Raw genomic sequence first — 17,603 nt, forward strand, 5'->3', positions numbered from 1 at the left:
ACCCAGCCAGTGTGGATGAATCCACTACACCTGCACCCACTCCACCTGTCCTTCCCTCTCCTGTCCATGCGGTGCCGGAGGATTCCACAGATGGTGCCCCCATAGTCACCACAGCGGATTAAACGCCATGTGCAGGCAGGTTTAGGTGTGATGACACCCATGGAGGCACAAACTGTTGCAGAGACTTTTTTGGACTGGCCATTGGCCTTTAATGAGCGAGGACTCTTATTTGCTTTGCTATTTTAGCACCAGCTGAATAAAGCTATATGTTTCCTTTTCAGAACTTTTGTTTGTGTGAAAATGTCTGTGACTGCTGTGTGCCTGGGAGTTGATGTGATGTTAGAATATAAGTATGATGACATGTGTCACTCTCCTGATGGTAATGTGGTTATCAATGGTAGGTTTGTGATGTAAAGGTTGGCCACTGGTGGGCAGTGGGGGGGTCTCAGCCACCCACTCTGATGCTGGGCACTGGTGGGCAGTGGGGGGGGGTTAGCCATACACACACTCTGATGCTGGGCACTGGTGGGCAGTGGGGGGGGGGTTAGCCATACACACACTCTGATGCTGGGCACTGGTGGGCAGTGGGGGGGGGTAGCCATACACACACTCTGATGCTGGGCACTGGTGGGCAGTGGGGGGGGTTAGCCATACACACACTCTGATGCTGGGCACTGGTGGGCAGTGGGGGGGGGTTAGCCATACACACACTCTGATGCTGGGCACTGGTGGGCAGTGGGGGGGGGCATACACACACTCTGATGCTGGGCACTGGTGGGCAGTGGGGGGGGTTAGCCATACACACACTCTGATGCTGGGCACTGGTGGGCAGTGGGGGGGTTAGCCATACACACACTCTGATGCTGGGCACTGGTGGGCAGTGGGGGGGGGGGTTAGCCATACACACACTCTGATGCTGGGCACTGGTGGGCAGTGGGGGGGGGGTTAGCCATACACACACTCTGATGCTGGGCACTGGTGGGCAGGGGGGGGGGATAGCCATACACACACTCTGATGCTGGGCACTGGTGGGCAGTGGGGGGGTTAGCCATACACACACTCTGATGCTGGGCACTGGTGGGCAGTGGGGGGGGGGTTAGCCATACACACACTCTGATGCTGGGCACTGGTGGGCAGTGGGGGGGGGTTAGCCATACACACACTCTGATGCTGGGCACTGGTGGGCAGTGGGGGGGGGTTAGCCATACACACACTCTGATGCTGGGCACTGGTGGGCAGTGTGGGGGGGGGTTAGCCATACACACACTCTGATGCTGGGCACTGGTGGGCAGTGGGGGGGGTTAGCCATACACACACTCCGATGCTGGGCACTGGTGGGCAGTGGGAGGGGGGTTAGCCATACACACACTCTGATGCTGGGCACTGGTGGGCAGTGGGGGGGGTTAGCCATACACACACTCTGATGCTGGGCACTGGTGGGCAGTGGGGGGGGTTAGCCATACACACACTCTGATGCTGGGCACTGGTGGGCAGTGGGGGGGGTTAGCCATACACACACTCTGATGCTGGGCACTGGTGGGCAGTGGGGGGGGGGGTTAGCCATACACACACTCTGATGCTGGGCACTGGTGGGCAGTGGGGGGTGGGGGGTTAGCTATACACACACTCTGATGCTGGGCACTGGTGGGCAGTGGGGGGGGTGTTAGCTGTAAGAAGGGGCGATCCCCGAGGGTCAGGTGGTGCTCACCCGACCACACCAGGGCCCACCTCTCCCACAGAACTTGCCGAGTCTTGATTGTGAGGTCCTCACCGGGGAGGACTTCGGGTCTAGGATCGTACACACTGAGCTCACACCACACTACGAACAGACACCACACCGGTGGGTTTTAGTAACAATATCTTTATATAAGCAAATAACGAAGGAAGCACTCTTATATACACAGTGGTCAAGGGACCACAAAGTTTTGGAGGATTCGGGAAGGGGGAAGCGGGACAGTCTTTTAGTCTCTGGGTTAATACGAGCCGTACCCTACGCACAGCTCTCAATCCTCGAGCCGGGGGGTACGAGATGATAGTCGCACTGGTTGCCTCACCTCCGTCGAGTCGGCTCGGTCGTGACGGTGCTCTCGATGGTCCAGCCGGACTAGAGTATTCCTCGAGCCGCGACGAGGTCAGCAGGGCTCGGTCTGGAGAGGTTCGGGGGAGCCGCGACAGCGTCAGCAGGGCTCCGATGGTTCAGTTCAGCTTCAGCCGTGACAGCGTCAGCAGGGCTCCGATGGTTCAGTTCAGCTTGAGCCGCGACAGCGTCAGCAGGGCTCCGAGGGTTCAGTTCAGCTTGAGCCGCGACAGCGTCAGCAGGGCTCCGATGGTTCAGTTCAGCTTGAGCCGCGACAGCGTCAGCAGGGCTCCGATGGTTCAGTTCAGCTTGAGCCGCGACGGCGTCAGCAGGGCTCCGAGGTTCCAGATGAGTTCTTCTTAGGGTCAGCCGTGATCAGATCAGCAGGGCTTCAGGTCCAAGATACAACTGCCCTCTAGTTGTCGGGATATAGTCCTTCTGCTCTTTGATCTCCGGACCCTCGCAGGCGGAGGTCTCAAGCCCTGGGGGTCCGGCGGTTGGCTCTTTGATCCCTTTGAAGGATGGGTCCGAGAATTCCCAGACGCCCAGCGGGTCTGGAGCCAGCCCCCGGGGAGGCCAGAGGGGTGATCGAAACTGGGCCACAGGGGAGGCCCAAAGGTGTGACAGATACCGGTCTCTCAGGGGAGGCCGGAGGTGCCATCGAAACTCCCTGGCTAATCTCACTCGGGGAGCCCTTTACCCCCCGGCTGGGACTGGCGCGCCTTTGGAGTCTGGGTTTCGCTGGGGCCGGGGTCACGCTAGGCCCAGGGAGACAGGGATGTCGGAGAGGGAAGATGGCGTCCGGGCCTTGTGGGGCATGCCAGGTCTAGGCGCTCAGAGCCGGGAGTGGGACGGGGACGTGCGGCCTGGTCGTGGGTTTACGGGGGGTTGGGCTCATCGGGGGTGAGACGACCAGGCGGCTGGGTGCAGGCTATTCTTACGGGGACGCTGCGCAGGGGCTCAGGGTACAGGCCTACGCTCGCAGGGTTCTGAGGGACAGAGACGGGCCATGCCACGAGGCCGGGTCCAACACGCGTCCCCCCCAGCTGAAGGCGGGGAGAACTACCCATCCTCTTGGGGGTTCTCTTCGCTGAGGCGGAAAAATCTGGAGAGGCCGTCTGCGTTGGCGTGGTCAGAGCCAGGCCGGTGCTCAACAGTGAAGTCCATCCCCTGGAGGGAGATGGACCAGCGCAGCAATTTGGGGTTCTCCCCTCTCATCTGCATTAGCCACCGGAGAGGTCGGTGGTCGGTCTGGACCCGGAAGTGAGTACCGAACAGGTAGGGTCTCAGCTTCTTCAGGGCCCAAACCACCGCGAAGGCCTCCTGCTCGATGGTGCTCCACCTTTGTTCTCGAGGGAGTAGCCTTCGGCTAATGAATGCCACTGGTTGGTCTAGGCCGCTCTCGTTCACCTGGGACAGGACCGCTCCGATGCCATGCTCGGACGCGTCCGTCTGGACTACAAACTCTCGTGAGTAGTCGGGGGCCTGTAGGATGGGGGCGGTGCACATGGCGTCTTTCAGTGTTTCGAATGCCTCCTGGCAGGCGGAGGTCCAGCTGACTTTCTTCGGCTGGTTCTTGGAGGTTAGCTCCGTGAGGGGGGCTGCGATGCTGCCGTAATCCTTGATGAACTGGCGGTAGTACCCCGTGAGCCTTAGAAACGCCCGCACTTCCGTCTGGGTCGTGGGGGCCTCCCAGGCCACGATGGCATCGATCGTGGGCTGGAGGGGGGCTACGAGGCCGCTTCCGACCTGGTGCCCGAGGTAGATTACGGACCCTTGTCCGATCTGGCACTTGCTTGCCTTAATGGTGAGACCTGCCCTCCTCAGGGCGGTCAGCACCGCCCAGAGGTGCTGGAGGTGCTCGGGCCAGTGGGAACTGTACACCGCGATATCGTCCAGATACGCAGCGCTGAACTCTTCCAACCCAGCCAGTACCTGGTTAACCAGCCTCTGGAAGGTGGCGGGGGCGTTCTTCATCCCGAAGGGCATCACCCGGAAATGGTAGTGACCATCTGGGGTGGAAAAAGCGGACCTTTCCTTAGCTCCCTCGGTGAGGGCGATCTGCCAGTATCCACTGGTCAGGTCGAATGTGCTAAGTAAGCGAGCAGCCCCGAGACGATCGATAAGCTCGTCGGCTCGGGGGATGGGATGAGCATCGGTTCTGGTGACTGCGTTGAGCCCGCGGTAGTCAACGCAGAACCTCAGCTCGGGAGCGGTACCAGGGGCGGCTGCCTTCGGAACCAGGACCACGGGGCTAGCCCATGGGCTGTCAGAGGCTTCGACCACCCCGAGGGCCAACATTTTCGATACCTCGGCCTTGATACAGGCCCGGACTCGGTCAGGGACGCGGTAGGCTCTGTGCCGTACCGGAGGGCTGTCCCCGGTGTCCACGTCGTGGACGCACCAGTTGGTGACGCCGGGGGTGAGGGAGAAGAGGTCCGAGAACTGTCCCAACAACTGGCGACAGCCCTCACGCTGCTCTGGAGAGAGGGAGGAGGAGAGACTCACTCCCTCTACGGAGCCATCTTTCTCTTTCGTGGACAGGAGATCGGGGAGAGGCTCCGTTTCTTCTTCTTCCCCATCGTCCGTGGCGAGGAGCAAACTCAACTCGGACCGGGCGAAGTGGGGCTTGAGGCGGTTCACGTGAAGGACCCGCAAGGGGTTCCTGGGGGACTCTACATCGATGAGGTAGGTCACCTGACTCTTGCGTTCGACCACCTTGAAGGGCCCTGTCCACTTATCTTGCAGGGCACAGGGCTCTACGGGGGCTATCACCCAGACCCGCTGTCCGGGCTGGAACTCGACCAGAGTGGCATTCTGGTCATACCACCGTTTCATTTCTTCTTGGCTGGCCTCGAGGTTTGCCTCGGCCAGCTCTTGGAACTTCCTCGTCTGGTTCCGGAGGGCCAAAATGTATGGAAACACATCGGGAGGGGGCTCTGGGGCCGCCGTCTCCCACCCTTCCTTGACCAGGGTGAGGGGTCCCCAGACGGGGTGCCCGTAGAGCAGCTCGAAGGGGCTGAACCCCAGGGACTTCTGGGGGACTTCGCGGTACGCGAAGAGGAGACAGGGGAGAAGGACGTCCCACTTACGTCTCAGGGGCTCTTCGAGACCCATGATCATCCCTTTGAGGGTCCGGTTGAAGCGTTCCACCAGACCCTTCCCCTGGGGGTGATATGGGGTGGTGAACTTGTAGGTCACCCCACATTGCTGCCAGAGGGACTTCATGTATTTCGAGATGAAGTTGGTCCCTCGATTGTTTAATCCCGTTGACGGGATACGGAGATCCTTGCAGAATTGCTTGAGCTCACGGTGCGAATAGTCTCCCAGAAGCTCCATCTGGAAGGTGGTCTTGTCGGCCGTGACGCTCATGGCTGCTTCTTCGTTCGGGTAGTGTGTCAGTACTGTACGATCCCAATACGTAGGTTCTTATCGCGACGCTGCCACCAATGTAAGAAGGGGCGATCCCCGAGGGTCAGGTGGTGCTCACCCGACCACACCAGGGCCCACGTCTCCCACAGAACTTGCCGAGTCTTGATTGTGAGGTCCTCACCGGGGAGGACTTCGGGTCTAGGATCGTACACACTGAGCTCACACCACACTACGAACAGACACCACACCGGTGGGTTTTAGTAACAATATCTTTATATAAGCAAATAACGAAGGAAGCACTCTTATATACACAGTGGTCAAGGGACCACAAAGTCTTGGAGGATTCGGGAAGGGGGAAGCGGGACAGTCTTTTAGTCTCTGGGTTAATACGAGCCGTACCCTACGCACAGCTCTCAATCCTCGAGCCGGGGGGGTACGAGATGATAGTCGCACTGGTTGCCTCACCTCCGTCGAGTCGGCTCGGTCGTGACGGTGCTCTCGATGGTCCAGCCGGACCAGAGTATTCCTCGAGCCGCGACGAGGTCAGCAGGGCTCGGTCTGGAGAGGTTCGGGGGAGCCGCGACAGCGTCAGCAGGGCTCCGATGGTTCAGTTCAGCTTGAGCCGCGACAGCGTCAGCAGGGCTCCGATGGTTCAGTTCAGCTTGAGCTGCGACAGCGTCAGCAGGGCTCCGAGGGTTCAGTTCAGCTTGAGCCGCGACAGCGTCAGCAGGGCTCCGATGGTTCAGTTCAGCTTGAGCCGCGACAGCGTCAGCAGGGCTCCGATGGTTCAGTTCAGCTTGAGCTACGACAGCGTCAGCAGGGCTCCGAGGTTCCAGATGAGTTCTTCTTAGGGTCAGCCGTGATCAGATCAGCAGGGCTTCAGGTCCAAGATACAACTGCCCTCTAGTTGTCGGGCGGGCCCAGTTATAGTCCTTCTGCTCTTTGATCTCCGGACCCTCGCAGGCGGAGCTCTCAAGCCCTGGGGGCTGGTCGTTGGCGAGGTCCGGCGGTTGGCTCTTTGATCCCTTTGAAGGATGGGTCCGAGAATTCCCAGACACCCAGCGGGTCTGGAGCCAGCCCCCGGGGAGGCCAGAGGGGTGATCGAAACTGGGCCACAGGGGAGGCCCAAAGGTGTGACAGATACCGGTCTCTCAGGGGAGGCCGGAGGTGCCATCGAAACTCCCTGGCTTATCTCACTCGGGGAGCCCTTTACCCACCGGCTGGGACTGGCGCGCCTTTGGAGTCTGGGTTTCGCTGGGGCCGGGGTCACGCTAGGCCCAGGGAGACAGGGATGTCGGAGAGGGAAGATGGCGTCCGGGCCTTGTGGGGCATGCCAGGTTTAGGCGCTCGGAGCCGGGAGTGGGACGGGGACGTGCGGCCTGGTCGTGGGTTTACGGGGGTTCGGGCTCATCGGGGGTGAGACGACCAGGCGGCTGGGTGCAGGCTATTCTTACGGGGACGCTGCGCAGGGGCTCAGGGTACAGGCCTACGCTCGCAGGGTTCTGAGGGACAGAGACGGGCCACGCCACGAGGCCGGGTCCAACATTAGCCATACACACACTCTGATGCTGGGCGCTGATGGGCAGTGGGGGGGGGGTTAGCCATACACACACTCTGATGCTGGGCACTGGTGGGCAGTGGGGGGGGGTTAGCCATGCACACACTCTGATGCTGGGCACTGGTGGGCAGTGGGGGGTGGGGGTTAGCCATACACACACTCTGATGCTGGGCACTGGTGGGCAGTGGGGGGGGGTTAGCCATACACACACTCTGATGCTGGGCACTGGTGGGCAGTGGGGGGGGTTAGCCATACACACACTCTGATGCTGGGCACTGGTGGGCAGTGGGGGGGTAGCCATACACACACTCTGATGCTGGGCACTGGTGGGCAGTGGGGGGGGGGTGGGTTAGCCATACACACACTTTGATGCTGGGCACTGGTGGGCAGGGGGGGGGTGTTAGCCATACACACACTCTGATGCTGGGCACTGGTGGGCAGGGGGGGTCTCAGACACACACTCTGATACTTACACATACAATTACTTAGCAGATGTATGTCCCACACGTCTATTACACTGGTGAAGTGCGGTGACGTACGTCGATGACGTACATGCGGCACATATTCCACTGGTGTTGTGCGGTGACGTACCGTACCCCGAGGGCGATGACGTAGGTGCGGTACGTGTCCGTATTGCACTGGTGTTGTGCGGTGACGTACCGTACCCCGTGGTCGATGACGTACATGCGGTACGTATTCCACTGGTGTTGTGCGGTGACGTACCGTACCCCGAGGTCGATGACGTAGGTGCGGTACATCTCCGTATTGCACTGGTGTTGTGCGGTGACGTACCGTACCCCGTGGTCGATGACGTACATGCGGCACATATTCCACTGGTGTTGTGCGGTGACGTACCGTACCCCGAGGTCGATGACGTAGGTGCGGTACGTCTCCGTATTGCACTGGTGTTGTGCGGTGACGTACCGTACCCCGTGGTCGATGACGTACATGCGGCACATATTCCACTGGTGTTGTGCGGTGACGTACCGTACCCCGAGGTCGATGACGTAGGTGCGGTACGTGTCCGTATTGCACTGGTGTTATGCGGTGACGTACCGTACCCCGAGGTCGATGACGTAGGTGCGGTACGTGTCCGTATTCCACTGGTGTTGTGCGGTGACGTACCGTACCCCGTGGTCGATGACGTACGTGCGGTACGTGTCCGTATTCCATTGGTGTTTTGCGGTGACGTACCGTACCCCGAGGTCGATGACGTAGGTGCGGCACGTCTCCGTATTGCACTGGTGTTGTGCGGTGACGTACCGTACCCCGTGGTCGATGACGTACATGCGACACGTATTCCACTGGTGTTGTGCGGTGACGTACCGTACCCCGAGGTCGATGACGTAGGTGCGGTACGTGTCCGTATTCCACTGGTGTTGTGCGGTGACGTACCGTACCCCGAGGACGATGACGTAGGTGCGGTACGTCTCCGATTTCCACTGGTGAAGTGCGGGAGTGTGTGGCACAACGTACCCAGACATTACAGTCGTGCAATGGAGATGTGCGCGTGTGGCAACACGTACAGGTAAGTTGAAGTTCGTTGTACTCACCTTCTGCGCCGTCGTCGGTTTCTAAGTACGAGGTGGTGGCCGTACAGGATAGGGATGAGACGAACGATGGCGTTCATGTCCTGCTTGTCACGTACCGGCGTGCGGTTCGTGCAGGAGTGTGGTTTTACGGTAGTTTAGAGCTCTCGTACAATTAGAGCCGTACGGAGTGTGTTCTACACGGATCGTACTTCCTGGTTCGGGAGATGCGGTCTTTTTACGTCCGAACGTGGCGTGTAACGTCAGCCGACTGCAAATCGTATGGACTTTCGATTCGGACGGCGTTTTTTCCGAGCCGTACGGAGTGACGCTTTAGATTGTGATCGTACTTGCAGATTCGTACGTGGACGCCTACGGGTACGATTCGTACGGGGAAAAACGCTCCCAACCGCTATTCGGAGCGCTTTTTCACGGATCGGAATCGACGCCTTAGTGGATTTAGAATAGTAATGTATATGGGTTTACTGTCCTGCACCTTCCCTGAGTTTATACTTAGGTAAGTGGTAATAGTAAATTAAATGGGTTTAATGTCCAGCACCTTCCCTGGGTTTATACTTGGTGGAGTTGGAATAGTAATTTATATGGGTTTTGTGTCCAGCATGTTCCCTGAGTTTATGTTTGGTGGAGTGGTAGTAGTAAATTATATGGGTTTAATGTCCAGCATCTTCCCTGCATACATACGTAGTGGAGTTAGAATAGTAATTCATATGGGTTTACTGTCCAGCACCTTCCCTGAGTTTATACTTGCTTTGAGCTGGGATAGTAATTTATATGGGTTTTGTGTCCAGCAGCTTCCCTGAGTTTATACTCGGTGGAGTGGTAATAGTAAATTATATGGGTTTAATGTCCAGCACCTTCCCTGAATTTTTACTTGGTGGAGTGGGAATAGTAAATTAAATGGGTTTAATGTCCAGCACCTTCCCTGAGTTTATACTTGGTGGAGTGGGAATAGTAAATTAAATGGGTTTAATGTCCAGCACCTTCCCTGAGTTTATACTTGGTGGAGTTGGAATAGTAATTTATATGGGTTTTGTGTCCAGCATGTTCCCTGAGTTTATGTTTGGTGGAGTGGTATTAGTAAATTATATGGGTTTAATGTCCAGCACCTTCCCTGAATACATACTTAGTGGAGTTAGAATAGTAATTCATGTGGGTTTACTGTCCAGCACCTTCCCTCTATACATACTTAGTGGAGTTAGAATAGTAATTCATATGGGTTTACTGTCCAGCACCTTCCCTGAGTTTATAATTGGTGGAGTGGGAATAGTAAATTATATGGGTTTAATGTTTAGCACTTTCCCTGAGTTTAAACTTGGTGGAGTGGGAATAGTAATTTTTAAAATATAATAACTACAGTAGTACGTTTAAATATTGTTAGACAACTAATACATTTAAATATATATCACAATATTTAATACATTTAAAATGTGTTAATAAATAATAAAAATAATTTGTATATTATATTTTAAATAAATATTTAATAAAGTACATACACACATGGTTAATGAGATAAATATAAATAGTTTATTAAAGTAGTAAAGAAATGGAAAGTAAAGGAAAAATCATTTATTAGACGTATAATTTTATAAGTAAATAGTCTTTATTCCAAAATACATATAGAAAGTATATATTTGCTTGAGAAAAAAATTATAAATTGAAATCAAATAATTATTATGTTTATTCACATATGTGTACAATCTATTTTTAGATGACAAGCATAATAAAAAATTTACATATTTGAAAAAAGATTTATTGTATATCAAACACAAAATAGAAATAGTTTAAGAATATACATGATGAAAATAATTTTAATATTTGTTGTACATACTATTTTTTATCATTTAAAGTAGAGAACATTGATAGATACATTTATAAAAAAATAGTAACATTTTTGTTGTTTACAAAATGGTAATAGGTTAACCTAGAAATTAATAAAAATGAATATTGAAAATATTAATAATATACATTTTTACAGAGGTAAATAATCAAAATCATATTTAAATACATATGTCACTTTATTAATAATATTGTTTAACACAAAATTAATTGTCGAAGTAATTTCAACATTTAAATTAATTACAAACTGTACATATAAATCATATTTTCTTTTCATTAGTGAAATAACAGTGTAAATATTTTTTTAGCAAATAAAATTTTATCATTTAAAAAAAAAAAATTATGAACATTAACATATAATGTAACACTTCTTTTTTAATTTTTACGTGTTGAAAAATAGAAAACAAATAGCCTTTTCTAATATACAGGGACTATTTTATAACCGCGTAATGTTATTTTGTGTCATTTGGTTCCGGAAGAGCTCGCGGTTGGATGCAGCATCGCGTCTGAGAGGGTAAGTTTGATTTTGAATTATTTTAATAGTTAATAAAGTTATTTTGAGTGTATGTGTGGTGTATTTAGGTTTAGTTAGATTATATTATCGATCGTATGCTGTGTTTTAGGTGTTAGGTAGAGTGTCCGATATTTTGTTTTTTCCGCCTTTGAGGCCTAGGTGTGTGAGGTGTAGAAATATGTTTAATAGTTATTACATGCATATGTTTAGAGTACTAAAATGTATTTAGATATATGTATGGGTGTATTTGTGTGGGTGGGTATGTTTTTTTCTATTTTTCAGGTTGTCGAAGCCCTTTAAGTTTTTGGAGGAGACACGTTTTTTTTTTAAAAGTAGTGTGACGAGTATTATATACACACTTACTTTGTTTTTTGGCTTTTCCTGGAGCGTTTCTTTTTTTAAATACCTATTGGGTTTTGAAGGGTATATCGAGTGGATTACTTTGGAGAGGACTCGACATGGATTTGCTTGTATTTTTTATTTTTTGGGGGGTTTCCTTGGATTGTATGGGTATTTTTAACACTGGTATGGATTTGTCATCATTGGATTACTTTGAAAGCAGCGACAGAAACTAAGGGGTCCATTATGATGATGGGCGGATTGCCTCCGCCAGGGTGGCGGTGGCGGTGGCCACCGCCACCCTGGCGGAGGCAATCCGCCCGACAAGCACTCTCGTTTTCCCCTCTGCCAGATTAGGATGGCGGAGGGGACAGCGGCGGACGGAAAGACCGTCCGCCGCTTCACCGCCGCGGTCGCCTTGCGGTAATGGATTAATATGGTGGCGGTGTTCAATGGACACCGCCAGCCATATTACAATGGCACCAAGTAGAGGCCTTTCCGCGGCGGCAATGCCGCCACGGAAAGGCAGGCGGGAATTGCTGCGGGGGCCCCCTGCAGGGCCCCCAGGTTGCCAACACTGTCGGGGGGCACATGGGGGGTACCTATGTTACCCCCCCACATTTGCATATGCAAAGCGGCAGGCACCGCGCGGTGCCTGCCGCTTTGCATATGCAAATGCAACAAAGCATTTTTCGCATTGCGTTGCAGCGGGCGGTGCAGAGTGCACCGCCCGCCACAATGCTAAAACTACAGGATGTGCCCGCCACTGTGGCCACTGTGGCGGGCACATCCTAATTCCCCCCACGGGACCCCCGCCCTTATGGCGGGCGGTCCCGTTCCCCACTATGGTGACGGGCGGACAAAGTCCGCCCGTCATCATAATGGACCCCTAAGTATTTTAAAAAATATTTGTGGGTGGGAAAGTTGTTTTTATTTGTTATATTGCTAATTTATATGTATCAGTTTGAAAATAAATTATCATAATACATTTAATATATGTGTTTAAAATGTATTTGATAATTTAATTAAAAATTGTTAGACATAAAAAAGAAGGAACAGTTATATTTAGAAATGTTAATTGTTTGATGTTAATTTATGATATATTTTAGGGAATCGTTTTAGCTATCATTGAGAGATATTCTAGTCCTCTGGTAGTTGGGTTGAGGCTAACTTGGCTTTGGAGTGTGTTATACATTTTTTTGTTGTTTGCTTAGTTAATTTAGGTCCAATCAAGGTTACTGATTGCTCCATTCTGAGCTCTTGGTAACTCTGCTCTTTTTGTAGGGATTGTAGTAATTTGTGAAGGGTAGGTGTCCCTCTGCCTGTGGTTGCTTGGAAGGCATTATGCCATCCTTCAACTGCATTGTTTGTTTTGGCTTCCTTATTTAAGGTGCTAAGGTAGACATTCCGCCAGGGAATTTGATATTTTGGTTGTCTTCTATGTCTAGATCGGTGTAGCCTTCCTACCCATGTATCTTCAAAGTAGTCAAGCATAGGGCTTAGTCTTTCTTCTTTTCTTTTGTAATAGGGGCTGTCGATGAGAATATTATAGTGTTCTGCAACCTCTGTCACAGGAACATAGGCCAGGGAAATTAGTTTTTTGATTTGGTAAGCAAGGGTGCTGTCTGTGGCGTATTGGACACTTAGGGGGTCATTAGGATAGCGTGCAGAAAACCACCCCGACCGCCATGGAGGCGGAAACCAACCGCCCGCCTGCACCGGAGAAACACCGGCGGGCACATTAGGATCAACTGCCACAAAAGACTGACCGCGGCGGTAGCAGGCCAAGCAAAACCGTCCGACGCGGTCGGTGACGGCTAAAAACCGACCGCGGCAGTCAGAAAAGCAGCAGAAAAGCAACAAGCCGTCGCAAGGACAGTGACACACCGCACGGGAAATTAAGATAACCCCGAGGGTGTCACGGTTGGAACCGCTGTTACCGACCGCCGCGGTCGCACACAGGAGTGAATGTGAAAAATAGCAGAAGAGCTGCAGCATAGACACCGCAGCGGACGGGACATGAAAAACATGGCGGACGATGCGAAAACACCGCAGTGATGCCAAACATTGCACAAATAAAATCAGCCATGCTCCCCAAATACATAACACACATACAAATAAAATAAGTAAATAAAAAAATAGAAAAAAAAAACAGGACAACTCCCACAACACACCTGACACCCAACATCCACTTGGATACACCTACACAGCTGAGTATAAAGCCACCCCCATCACCAACCACAATCCTTTGCAACACTCCAGAATAGAAGGCCATAGCCCATATCTAACAGGAGAGGCAAAAGAGCACAGCACACACACACATCCACCACCACCATCACCACCACCATTACACCAGCTTAAACTATCCCCCAGCACACAACACACCTCACACCTCAACACCATAACCCTGCACCCACACACCTGCACCCACAAACACCTCAACCACCACACACCATGACAGCACAAAAAATGCCCAAATTCATCGAGAGTGAGTTGACAGTCATGGTTAATGAGATTGTGAGAGTTGAGCCACAACTGTTTGGTAGTCTGGTCCAACAGACACCATTAGCCACGAGGACACAAATGTGGGAAAGGATAGTCCAAACGTTGAATGCAGTAGGGACCACCCCAAGATCCAAGAAGGAGATCATGAAGCGGTGGCATGATCTCAATAGGGTTTTCAAGGAAAGGAGGATTAAGAACTGGACGCTGGCGAACGTGACTGGCAGTGGCCCTCCCATCCCACAGAAAACATTCACACCATGGGAGGAGAAGGTGCTTGCCATACTGCTACCTGAGAGTCTCACAGGAGTAGCCGGGGGTGCGGAGGCTGGTAAGTACAAACAAATGGCAAACAACACACTGAGAAGTACCTCCTTGCAATACCTAAACACCATTACACTATCCACCCTCACACAACAGGTAGCTAGCCATCTTGCTTAGGAGGCCTGTATGTGGGAGGGAGGCCTGCACTACCAGTTCCACCATGCCCCCTGTCCCACAGCTGAGCAGCATGGAGGCCTCCCCCACCCAGGAGCATGTGTCAGCCATACACTGTTCAACAAACAAACTTACAGGTAGGTAGCCATCTTCACTTGGAGGGTGTTTGGGGGAGGGAGGACTGTATCACAACTCCCAGCATGCCCCCTGGCCCACACTCCAGCAGCATGGAGGCCTCCCCCACCCAGGAGCAAGTGTCAGCCATTGCACAGTTCAACAAGCAGACTAACAGGTAGGTAGCCATCTTCACAGGGAGGACTGTTTGGGGGTGGGAGGCCTGCACTATCACTCCCAGCATGCCCCCTAGCCGACACTCCAGCAGCATGGAGGCCTCCCCCACCCAGGAGCAAGTGTCAGCCATTGGACTCTTCACCCTCACCTAACAGGTAGGTAGCCATCTTCACTGGTAGGCCTGCTTGGGGGTGGGAGGCCTACACTATCACTCCCAGCATTCCCCCTAGCCCACACTCCAGCAGCATGGAGGCCTCCCCAACCCAGGAGCAAGTGTCAGCCATTGGACTCTTCACCCTCACCTAACAGGTAGGTAGCCATCTTCACTGGTAGGCCTGTTTGGGGGTGGGAGGCCTGCACTATCACTCCCAGCATTCCCCCTAGCCCACACTCCAGCAGCATGGAGGCCTCCCCAACCCAGGAGCAATTGTCAGCCATTGGACTCTTCACCCTCACCTAACAGGTAGGTAGCCATCTTCACTGGTAGGCCTGTTTGGGGGTGGGAGGCCTGCACTATCACTCCCAGCATTCCCCCGAGCCCACACTCCAGCAGCATGGAGGCCTCCCCAACCCAGGAGCAAGTGTCAGCCATTGGACTCTTCACCCTCACCTAACAGGTAGGTAGTCATCTTCACTAGGAGAACTGTTTGGGGGTGGGAGGACTGCACTATCACTCCCAGCATGCCCCCTAGCCCACACTCCAGCAGCATGGAGGCCTCCCCCACCCAGGAGCATGTGTCAGCCAAAGCACTGTTCAACAAACAAACATACAGGTAGGTAGCCATCTTCACTTGGAGGGTGTTTGGGGGAGGGAGGCCTGTATCACTACTCCCAGCATGCCCCCTGGCCCACACTCCAGACGCATGGAGGCCTCCCCCACCCAGGAGCAAGTGTCAGCCATTGGACTCTTCACCCTCACCTAACAGGTAGGTAGCCATCTTCACTGGGAGGACTGTTTGGGGATGGGAGGCCTGCACTATCACTCCCAGCAATCCCCCTAGCCCACACTCCAGCAGCATGGAGACCTCCCCAACCCAATAGCCAGTGACAGCCATTGAACTCGTTGCCCTCACCTAACAGGTAGGTAGCCATCTTCACTGGGAAGAATGTTTGGGGGTGGGAGGACTGCACTATCACTCCCAGCATGCCCCCTAGCCCACACTCCAGCAGCATGGAGGCCTCCCCCACCCAGGAGCATGTATCAGCCATAGCACTGTTCAACAAACAAACTTACAGGTAGGTAGCCATCTTCACTTGGACGGTGTTTGGGGGAGGGAGGCCTGTATCACTACTCCCAGCTGGCCCACTGGCCCACACTCCAGCAGCATGGAGGCCTCCCCCACCCAGGAGCAAGTGTCAGCCATGGCACAGTTCAACAAGCAGACTAACAGGTAGGTAGCCATCTTCACTGGGAGGACTGTTTGGGGGTGGGAGGCCTGCACTATCACTCCCAGCATGCCCCCTAGCCCACACTCCAGCAGCATGGAGGCCTCCCCCACCCAGGAGCAAGTGTCAGCCATTGGACTCTTCACCCTCACCTAACAGGTAGGTACCTATGTTGCTTGTGATGTCTGTCTGTTGGATGGAGGCCTGCACTACCACTCCCACCATGTCCGCTGGCCCACAGCTGAGAAGGATACAGGCCTCCCCACCCAGGAGCATGTGCCAGCCATTGCACTCTTCACCCTCACCTAACAGGTAGGTAGCTATCTTAACTCTTCCTAGTGGGTGTGTGTGGGAGACCTGCATTCTAAACGCAGCAACAATTGCATGCAATGCATTGAGATCCAACATGTATGAGTAAATGATGTTCCTCTGCACTATGAAATTACACACAGTGTTTCCATTAATTGTACTACAGGTTACTTCATATTTGTGTAGTGTACAGACAGTCGATTATACGCAGCTGACACAATACTTGCACAGTGCCCAACACTGACCATTCCCCATCTACTCCACAGGTGATGAAGAACTCACTGCTGAGGACCATACCAACGACCAGCAGAGCCAGTCTCCACCCCCAGCACATGGACTCTCAGATGTGGACTCCCAGGACAGTTTGGACGATGAGCTCCAGGACGGCCCATCTGGTGTGCCACAGATCCAGAGGTCCCAGGCCCCCTTCCTCCCCAACACCACGTCTGCTGCAACAACAGCGCAGCAGATCCCTGCTGTCACGGCCTCTGCCTCCACCGCAGCCACCACCACCGCCTCCACCACTACCACGAGTACCACCAGTAACCCCTGCAGCACCCTCACTGTCCCAGGGGATGACCAGCCCACAGCAACAACTGTGGAGGGCAGGGAGAGAGTGCGTGGACCCACAGTGGTGAGGCAAGAGGTCCGTGGCAGAAGAGCAGGTGGGAGGGCCAGGGTCACCACCAGACCTCAGGAGGAGTGGACCACTTCACCAGAGTAGTGGAGGCATACCAAGAGGTCCAAGGAAAGTGGCCGGTCGGATGAACTTTTAAGGGCGCTCATCCTGCTGATGAGGTCCACCGACAACCGCCTTGGACCGATGGTGGACCCCATGGGCCAGCAAGTGGCGTTGCAGAGGGACAGGCCTGTGTCCCAGCCACCTCCCCGTACCCTCCTGTTGTGCCGCAGGATGACAGTGCACCATCCTCCCCTGCGCCAACAGGGAGGGGCGAGTCCCCTCACGCCGCTGGCCATTCAGCAGGCCCCCCACCACCAAAAAGATCTAGGGGGCGTCCAAAGAAGAGCCTGGGAGTCTCCGGAGGCAAAGCACCTGCCACACGCCAGTCACGGAGCCAGCCGTGATGACAACCCTCTTCCCTACTGCATTGACTGTGTGGACTGTCTTTCCCCACATTTCCTTGGCAATGGCACCTGTCTGTTGGACTGGGTCACTCTACTCTACTCTTGCATCTCATCAAACAGGACTGTCAACTCACTGCTCATTCCCCACTGTCATGTAAATATTCCCGCACAAATCGCATGTCCACTGTCAAAATAAAATACCTGACGCACCAGATTTTGTGCAGTATTGTTTTTAGTGCAATATTTGCAATGTTGACAAGATCCATGATGTGTCCAAATGATGTACAGTATGTAGAGCATGATTTGTCTGTAGCACCTAGGGAGACACAACAGAACAACAGTCAC

Source organism: Lissotriton helveticus, chromosome 3_2, assembly GCF_964261635.1.
Source record: "Lissotriton helveticus chromosome 3_2, aLisHel1.1, whole genome shotgun sequence".
Lineage (NCBI taxonomy): Eukaryota > Metazoa > Chordata > Amphibia > Caudata > Salamandridae > Lissotriton > Lissotriton helveticus.